The 9,480-nt window shown below is 53.8% G+C and overlaps 1 long non-coding RNA gene across 1 annotated transcript; it reads left to right on the top strand.

Moving 5' to 3' along the window:
• Window positions 1-390: 390 nt before the first annotated feature.
• On the top strand, window positions 391-9,184 carry LOC129634180 (uncharacterized). The gene is made up of 3 exons (XR_008705461.1): window positions 391-510; window positions 873-1,189; window positions 9,007-9,184. It is a non-coding gene; the product is annotated as an uncharacterized LOC129634180 (long non-coding RNA).
• Window positions 9,185-9,480: the final 296 nt, after the last annotated feature.

Raw genomic sequence — 9,480 nt, 5'->3', positions numbered from 1 at the left:
CTGGAGTGAAGTGATTTATTGGGGCCTTCACAGAACCTGCTTCCACCGTCTATCAGCTTTACTGAAGCTCTCCCTCATTTGGTGTCCCCTGATGACATGATAGCCTGCACAGGGCTGAAAGTCATCCTCAGCTCCCATTCCAAAATCCAGCTTCAGCTGCCTTCATAATCTTCCTTGCTAGAATCTCTGATCTCTTCATTCATGGCTCCAGAGGAAAAAAAAATCTGATTGGTCAGTGGCCAGCCAATGCCTCAGCGGCCTCTGAGTCAGGTGCTCATCTGCTGTCCAATCAACTGCTGCCAGGGAGCTCCACCCATCCAGACCGAATCTGGGTAAAAACCGTACAGAAAGCGCTAAAGGACTATATCAGTTATCTGTTGTTGCTCTCCAAAACCAAGCAACCATTCGTTTGTTCCCAGCTTCATAAGCTGGGCAGGTTTGGTCAGGACCGCTCATCTCTGCTCTGCCTAGTGTTAGCTAGGAAACCCCGACTGGGGCTGAAAGATCCAGGTTGGTTTCTGGCCATGTCTGTTGTCTCAGCTGGGGAGGCTAGGAGGACCGGAGGCTGGCAGGCTTCTCTCTTTCCACACGGTCTCTCCAGTAGGCTAGCCGGACTTCCTTGTGGTAGCTCAGTGCTCCAGGAGGGCTAAATGGAAGGTGCCGGGTCTCTTGAGGCCTAGGCCAGAAGTCCCACAGCTTCACCTTTACTGCATTCCATTGCTTAAGGCAAGGCCCACCTAGATTCAGGGGTGGGAGGTGCTGCAGAGTCACATGGTGAAAGGGCATGCTGGATGCGAGGGTCGATGTAGCCACGGATGGAAGTCATCCTCCCCAGGAACCTCCCATGGAAAAAGGTGCCTTTTCCCTTTCAGGAACCGCTCACTAGTGCACAGATCTCTCTACAAGTTTACCCAGGAGCAGGGGACTTAGGGGGCTTCCCTGGGTAGTTCAGCAGTAAAGAATCTGCCTGCAAGGCAGGAGACACAGGAGACGCAGGTTTGATCGCTGGATCGGGAAGATCTCTTGGAAGAGGGCATGGCAACCCACTCCGGTGTCCATAGAGAATCCCATGGACAGAGGAGCTTGGCGTGCTACAGTCCATAGGATCACAAAGAGTCGGACACGACTGAAGCAACTGAGCACAGGGGGCTTAGTGATGGCTACAGACCTATAGATGGATCTACAGCTGGTAAGTAGGAGCCAGGACTTGAGCCTACGTTTGCTGCCCCTGGTGCGTTGTGCTTTCAAACAGAAGCAGGTGGCGGGGACACCAGTGGTAATACAGCAATCATAGTAAGAGCTGTTGTTTCTCAAGGCCTGTGCCAGGCACCAGGTCAGACACTTTACCCACATTTCTTATTTTATCCTTTCATGAATATGTTCCCATGTGCTGCCTTTTGGATGAGAACACTGAGGCTCAAGGAGGAAAAGCAGTCCTGGGGTTTACCACCAGGTAGGTGACAAAGCCGGGCTTCATACTCAAGTACTCAAGGGCACAAGTACTTCATGGCAAAAGAAAGCAGGTCTCTACTTTGAGCCACTCTAGACTCAGGCTTCTCATCTGTGAAGTGGGTACGGTTCCATCGCCTCCTCCAGCCCCTTTCCTTTGTGGGATAGGAATGATTTGTGAGGGAGAGTGTGCTTTGGCACAGGTGGGTGAGTACATGGGTGGGGGTCACGATCAAAGCTTCTCCTGATCAGTTCTGCCTCCTGGCTCCCAGTCAGCTAGACATCTCTGTGGGCTCCTGAGATGAGAGCATGATACACAAGGCCCAGCAATTTGGCCCTGGTACCTGCCAGGCAACTGGGGACTACAGAGCAGAAGTCTGAGATCAGTGGCCATGTAGCTAAGCCCTGGCTCTGACTGCCTCAGGGAACTGATTGCTTAGCCTTTAAAGGGATTTACAGACTCCTCATAAACCTATTATGGCTCATTCTATACTCCAGCCCAGGCCAGGTGATTTCTGGGTCTGGGAAGGCTAGGCTGAGGACTTGAGGGCCATGGAGACTGAGGGATGCTCCAGGGTCTCAGCCCCAGCCCCCTCCTCTCCCAGTTCCTTCACATCCCAACCCCTGTGCCAAGTCATGCCCTGGACGTGACCCCAGCAGGAACAGAGCATGGCTGTCCCTGTACCTCCCACCAGCTCCACCCTGGCCCTACCCCCTCACTCCCAGTCTGGGCTGAGACACACCACGATGGAGACAGTCAGGCCTGGGGATGGAGTGACAGGGTGCTCCGGGGGAACAGAGGAGGGGGAAAAAGCTGGAGATAAAGCTGGAAGCAGAGGAAAGAAAAAGCCAGGCAGGCGAGAGGACTGCTGGCCCTCTCAGTGGTCCTCCACTCCTAGTGTCCAGAGCTGAGCCCAGAGCAGTGATCAGCATGACCATCTCCCTGTTTGATGATGAGAAACATGAGTCTCAGAGAGCCTTAGCCATTGTGCAGAGTTGCACAGCTAAGACGTGGCACCTCACAAGGCACAGTGTGTGCTCCCATTTTGCAGATGAGCAAACTGAGGTTCAGAGATGGGGAGTGACAGGTCCAAGGTCACAAAATGAGTCAGTAGTAGCACCAGCTCTGACTCAGCTGAGCTGGAGGGTGGCAACCACCGTAGCATCCAGAAAGCTTTCCCATGGGAAGCACAAGGTCAGGCTGGCCCCAGGGGCACCCAGCACCAGAGGAGGGGGGCAGCTGGAGGCCGTAACTTTCGCTCTCCAACCAGCAGAGATTTACATAGCTCATTAAAAAAATACAGCGTCGTAAAGAGGAGAGACACAGGCACAGTAAACCCTCTCCCTTTCCATCGCCTGCCAGCTCTGGAGCCTCTTTCGGGTCACGCCAAGGGCACAGGGAGTAGCCCAAGCTGGGAAGGGGTGTGCGGCTGCCCCGAGCAGCATGGAGCCGGGTTAGAGTGAGGCTTTCTGTGTGTCTGTCTGCTGGGCTCTGTCCAGTGCCCAGCACCAGGAGGGGAAGACACTGCTTGGTGTGGCCTTGCACCGGTCCCTGGGCCGACCGTCCCAAGTGCCTGAGAGAGGACAATACCAGCCGGGTCTCCCCACTCCTTTCCAGCTTCAGGGTTCCCCCCAGAACTCAGCGGTGTCCCCTGTCTCACTTCCCTGCCCCCACACTGCTGCTGAGGCGAAGCAGAGTTACAGCCCTCTAGCACAACGACATTTATGGCCTAGCCCTGCGCCTGGGCCCATAAATCCCCCTGGCCATGCGCCATACTGACTGCGCAGTCACCTGGAACAGAGGCCCATGGGGCCTGCCGGCCCCTCAACTTGCCCTGACCCTGGCCACCTCAGGCCCACTTACCCAGTCCCCCCAGCCTTCCTCAGGTGCCTCTCAGTCTGGAGCTGGGACAGCCAAGGCCCCCAGAGGCCCAGCCATCAGAGCACCCATTCCCCACACATACGCTGGAGATCACCTTAAGTCCTCCTTGGGGAGCCTACCAGTCTCTTGCCACTTGGGGAGCGCCCCTGTCCCTCTGCGTCACCTTCCTTTCTGCACAGCTAGGGTTGGACCAGATGGGCCCCCAGAGCTCGTCTAGGCAGGACAGCCCAGGAGGAGTGGGACAAGACCCTCTGCCAGAGAGTATAGGCAGACCACAGAAGGACTGGTGGAAGTCTCTGCCACCCGAAGTGCCGGGCAGGGCTGCCTGGTCGGCCACTGGCTGGCACCTGGCTGGCCAGGAGCCAGGAGAACAGCTGTTTCCTTTGTCCTGCAGGGCAGCTGGAAGGGATAGGGACATGGCAAGGTTGATGGGCTCCTGCAGTTGCCCAGAGATAGAAAGGACTGCTGTAAGGGTGGGCTAGATGGGAGGTTGTTCTGAGGTGCAGCAGAAGGCTGAAGAGGCCATGATGGGCTCCCAGGTCCTAGCTGGCCCCCAGCCCTCCTCCCAAAAAAGGAAGTTTCCCAAACACACTGGCAGGCAGGGGAGGATGGGGCAGGGAGGTGGCTGAGGGAATAACACCTGTAAACACCCCACAGCTGTGGAGTCCGGAGTCCCACAGGCAGTGGGGACGTAAGGGAAGGTTACCATTCCTGTAAAGAGAGCAAGCAGGGGAGAGAAAAGGTAGGTCCCAGCTTTTCGAGGGTCCCAAGGCCCTCAGCTCCAGCCCCCCATGGCTTAGTTTTAGAAAAATCTGCTTTGAACACTTCACAGCTGCCCTTGAAGCCTTCCCTGCACCAGGGACAGAAGCCCTGACCCTGGTGACTCTCCGTGTTCCTGGGGCAGGGAGGGCAGACTTGAGTGTGCGGGCTGGGGAAGCTGCGGTGGGTGTTCTGTAGGGCGCCATGGGGCAGTGGGGAGCTACGGTGGGCGCTTGAGCACGAGAGTGACACGACGTCTGAGAGCCTATGGAGGAAAGATTTGAGGCATGGGAGATGCACACTTCTCTGCCACACACGTGCACACACGCACACGCACTCCAGTGGGCACACGTGCACACGGCAGAGCTCACATTTATACAGACCCATACACTGTCCTACACAGGCAGCAATTTACGTGTCCACACACAAGGCTTTCCCCTGAAGCAAGCAGACACCCTCAGTGTACACTCTGGTACAGATAATAGCTGTTCACACTGGTATACCACACTGGCTCCTCTCACCCAGGCACTCACACGAACGCACAGATCTACAGGACAGCCCCCTCCCGCAGCTCACAGGTGCACCCTGGCCAAGCCTCCACCAACCAAGCTCTGACCATCTGGGTCCTCCCAAGGGTCCACGCCCCCCTCCCGCCGCTTCCCTCCTTCCTGGGATCACAGGGCACCCAGACCCGCTCGGTGCTCAAGGCTCCCGCACCCTGCACACACACGTGAGCCCGCGCACACACGTGCACGTGCGGAAAGCAGCCCAGAGCCTAGCTCCCACCCTCGGAGCCGGGCCGGCCAATGAGAGCGCACCGGGAGCTGTCTCCTAGGCGACCAGCTTAGGACTGGGAGGGGCCGTCCGCGAGGAGCTTGGCCGCGGGACCCTCCCTTTATCCCCACCCCTCACTTCGGACCCTTGTGCCCCGACCCTCTTCGGACCCTCTTCGTTACAGGGTTAGAAGGCACGACTCGACTGAGGGCAGGAATGGTAGGGGCTCCTCAGAGGCACCCAGATACTGAGCCCAAGAGAAACCGCAGTGGTGCTTGGCCACCTGGATAGGAGCGGCAGGCCGGCATCCTGGCCAGAAGTGCCTTGTGGGACTCAGCCAGGGAGGTTTGTGAAGGGACCTGGCTCAAAGACTCTGGGGGAGCTTTTAGGACCCAGTATGGTTTCCTCGCTCCAGAGGGTTCCCAAGAGCTTGCATTGACCTCCTTTTCCTGAAATGCACAAGTTCCTTCCCCTCCAGACCTACCCAAATGTTCTTCCCACTGCTTAAGAAGCTCCCTATCCCCCCACCCTTCCCTAATCATGTATGCTCGCGCCCGCACAAACACACACACGCCCACTTTTTTTTTCCTGGCAACCTTTGGCTCATATAGGTCACTTCCCCAAACAGTCCTTTGCTCATCACCATTGCTGAATCCCCAGTTCTGAATCAATCCCCTGGCCTAGGGCCTGCCAGCACTGGGATTAGGCAAAATCATACCTTGGATATTTGAATCACATTGAAACACAAAGCATACCTAGAGGTGAAGGCTGGTCACAGTGGCAAGTGTAGGATGTTAAGAGCATGAGATCTGGCGCCAGACGACCTGGGTCTAAATCTTGGCTCTGCCACATACCAGCTGTGTGCCTTTGGGCAGGTTGCCCATGTAACTTGTGAGGATTGAATTAGATCATGCCTGCAAAGCACTTCAAATGGTGTCTGGCATGGAGCGAGTGACCAGTGAGTGTTTGCTTCTACTGTTATTATTCTTATGGACTCCCCAATATATATATTGGCACCTTCTCGACTCAGCTTCCAGCCCCCAACCTTCATTCAGGACATTCAGAACAAGCATGGGGCAGTGAACCAGGAGACTCACAGGTGGTGAGCTATGCAGGGCTTGTCCCTGACACAGAGCCAGACCCATTCCAATACTGGGTGCCCTGCCCAAGAGGGAGACTTGTTCCATCAGGATAGAAATTAAGAGCCCATGGTGACAACCAATCATAGTTGTCTTTCCCTATTGTACAGACAAGCTCAACTCTCTCCCTCTTTCTCTCTATTTAGGAACATTAAAAACAAGGATAGGTACTTCCCTGGTGGTCCAGTGATTAAGAGTTCGCCTTCCAGTGCAGAGGTGGTGGGTTTGATCCCTGGTTGGGGAGCTTAGATATCACATGCAGCCAAAAAACCAAAAAGCATTAAAAAACAGAAGCAATATTGTAACAAATTCAATAAAGACTTTAAAAATGGTCCACATTAAAAAAAAAAAAAAGCACGTTTTCTAATGGGCCTTGTAGTGAGGTTCTGCAGGCCTTTCACCTTCTCCAGCTTGTGGCCCACCTCCTGCTTGCTCTGGGTCAGGCCTATGGTTCTCAGCCTTGGAGAGAGCTGCTCATTCCACCTGCTGGAAGGGGTGGTTCCCCATCAGAGAGGTCTCTGTCAAAGGAAGGGGCTTCACTCAGGACCCCACCATCACTTTTATATCTTGTTGCCAAAATCTTGGCTCTCTGTGCACCGATGCCAAATAGGAACACGGGAACAGATTATGGAGGAGAAGGAAAAAGTGGCTTTATTACTTTGACAGGCAAAGGGGGAACACAGTAGACTCACACCTCAAGACTTATACCCCTCTCCTTGGTGAGTCAGGAAAAGTTATATAGTCAAGCAGGAGTATGTGATAAGGATCAAGGCAGTAACAGTCTTGCATTCTTCTTTTTTCTGCAGTTTCAATAGGGTGGGGTTGCTGATAGGATTAGGATGTATGCAGGGTCCCAGGTTTTCCAGTAGTCATGTATGGATATGAGAGTTGGACCATAAAGAAGACTGAGCACCAAAGAATTGATGCTTTTGAACTGTGATGCTGGAGAAGACTCTTGAGAGTCCCTTGGACTGGAAGGAGATCAAACCAATCAATCCTAAAGGGAATCAGTCCTGAATATTCATTGGAAGGACTGATGCTGAAGCTGAAGTTCCAATCCTTTGGCCCCTGATGTGAAGGGCCAACTCAATGGAAAAGACTCTGATGCTGGGCAAGATTGAAAGAAGGAGGAGAAGGGGCAACAGATGGTTGGATGGCCTCACTGACTCAATGGACATGAGTCTGAGCAAACTCCAGGAGATGGTGAAGGACAGGGAAGCCTGGTGTGCTGCAGTCCATGGGGTTGCAGAGAGTTGGACACGACTGAGCAACTGAACGACAACAATAAGGATCCTGGACAGTCTGTCACCTAATGTTGATGAGCCTCTGCTTCAGGTGGTTTTGTTGCTGCTCCTCGCTTGATTAGCAACTGCTCTTCCCTTTGGAACTCAGAGAAGGTCATGGAAGCTGCTGGAGTCTTGCCTACAAAGAATGGGGGACAAAAAGGTCTCGTGCCCAGGAGTCCCATGGGGCCCTTCTTGGCATCTGTCCCACACTCATTTGTCCAGAATTGTTCATGCCTACAGCCATTCTGAAATCTCACTTCTGCTATGTCTTCTTGGGCCTCCCTCCCTGCTCTGGGTCAGGTCCTCGCCCAGCTTAGCCATCCATTGCTTCCTGTCTGATCCTGACCACTTGGTTTCCCCTCTCTGGGTTTCACACACCCCATCTAGAAAATGGAGTCATAATTCTTGCTGTTGAGCACTGTCTCTCTTCCGCATTCTTAACATATTCATTGAGCACCTCCTCTCACCAGGCACTGGGCTAGGCACCAGGAATGTTCGGAGGAAAGTTCCTGCCTAGCTTAGAATCTGATGGGGGAGCAGACTCCAGCCAGCCAATCACTCAAATAATACATATTTTAAAATTGTGATCAGAGCAACAGGGATCAGACATTATGAGGACTCACACGGGATGGGGTAGGAGTGAGCTGGTTCACAAAGCACTCTGCAGCCTGTGTGACAGCCACAGTGGTGATGAGAGCAGCCACAGCTTCAGCTACCGTGAGTGTCCTCTGTGCGTCCCTGCACGCCTAAGGCCCAGTGGCATTGTTTCCAAGTGGTCAGCCCCCCTCCTCTCATGCTTTGTCCCTGCTCTGGTGGAGGGCAAGTAGCAGCCCCCGCACTCCCTATTGCAGCAAGACCTCCACTCTGCCCTGCTCTGTGTAACTGGCTTCCGGCAAGATGCATTGGAAGTGGTTTGGCACACCCAGTTTTATGTCTCCTCTCCACACTAATCAGTCAGGTAGGCTGGGGCACAACACCCACTTCCCCTTAGAACAATGATAATCATTCCCACTTTACAGGGGTGCTGGGAAGCTTGGAGACAAAACCCGCGGAAAGTACCTGCTTGTGGCATGTGCCCAGTAGGCGCCAGCTGCTGCCCCTCCCTGGGCCTCCAGGGTGGATCCATGGGGGCTGCAGTGGGGTGGAGGGCTCTTGGGCTGGGGTATCCAGTTTGAGTGCAATGAACAGAAGTCCGTTTAAAGATGCTCTTTAACAAGGGGGTTGCCATCAGGATTGCCATAAGGGAGTCTAATAAGGGAGTTGCCGTAAGGGAAATTCATCACAGGAAACCGCTTCTCTTTCCTCTTGGCTCAGCCTCAGGCTGCACAGTGGCTCAGGTCACCCGCTCCTTGCTCTGCTACCCAACCAGGGGGTGTCTGACTGAGCACAGCTCCCTTAAGAGGGCAACCTCAGCTCTCCACAGCCACTCACTCAGCCTTTGTGTTCAATTCTAAATTCCCAAGAGAAACTATGATGGGCCAGGATTACATGCGGTGTCCACTATTGGTCCAATCAGCTGAGGCGGGGCCAGAAGATAGGGAAGGCCACCTCTTTTAGGCTATGGGCGGGGTGGGGTCTGTAAGTAAGAGTGTGAGTGCAGTGAAATGGTGACTTTCTCTAGATCAGTGTGGTTCTCAACCCTGGCTGCACACTGAAATCACCAGGGGACCTTTAAAAACTAAAAGCAACTAAACTGCTATTTAACTCCCACTCTCAGGGACTTCCTTGGCGGCCCAGTGGTTAAGAATTTGCCTTCCAACGTGTTCAATCCCTGGTCGGGGAACTAAGATCCCACGTTCCACAGGGGCGACTATATCCACATCCTCTGGAGCCCACGTCCAGCTGGAGAAAAGACTGTATACTGAAGTGAAAATCCCATGAGCCATGACTAAGTCCCAATGCAGCCAAATAAATAAATAAATACTTAAAAAAAAAAAAAGAAAGAAAGAAGAAACACATCCTGCTCTCAGAGATCCTGACTTCATTGGTCTGGGTGCTGCCTGAGTAATATGATTCTCGAGTTCCCCAGGGGATTCTCATGTACAGCCAGCGTGCAGACCACCACTCACAAGACTTCCCAGGGTGGGTCCACACCGTGGTGTCATCTATCCCTCTACTTTGGTCTCATTTTAGACCAGGTGAGACGTTTACCCTGCATGGCCTAAATCAGTGCTTCCCAAGTCATCCTCCA

The sequence above is a fragment of the Bubalus kerabau genome, chromosome 19, assembly GCF_029407905.1.
Source record: "Bubalus kerabau isolate K-KA32 ecotype Philippines breed swamp buffalo chromosome 19, PCC_UOA_SB_1v2, whole genome shotgun sequence".
Classification (NCBI taxonomy): domain Eukaryota; kingdom Metazoa; phylum Chordata; class Mammalia; order Artiodactyla; family Bovidae; genus Bubalus; species Bubalus kerabau.
The sequence above is the reverse complement of the archived record's forward strand: the minus strand, read 5'-3'. Positions and strand labels throughout refer to the sequence as shown.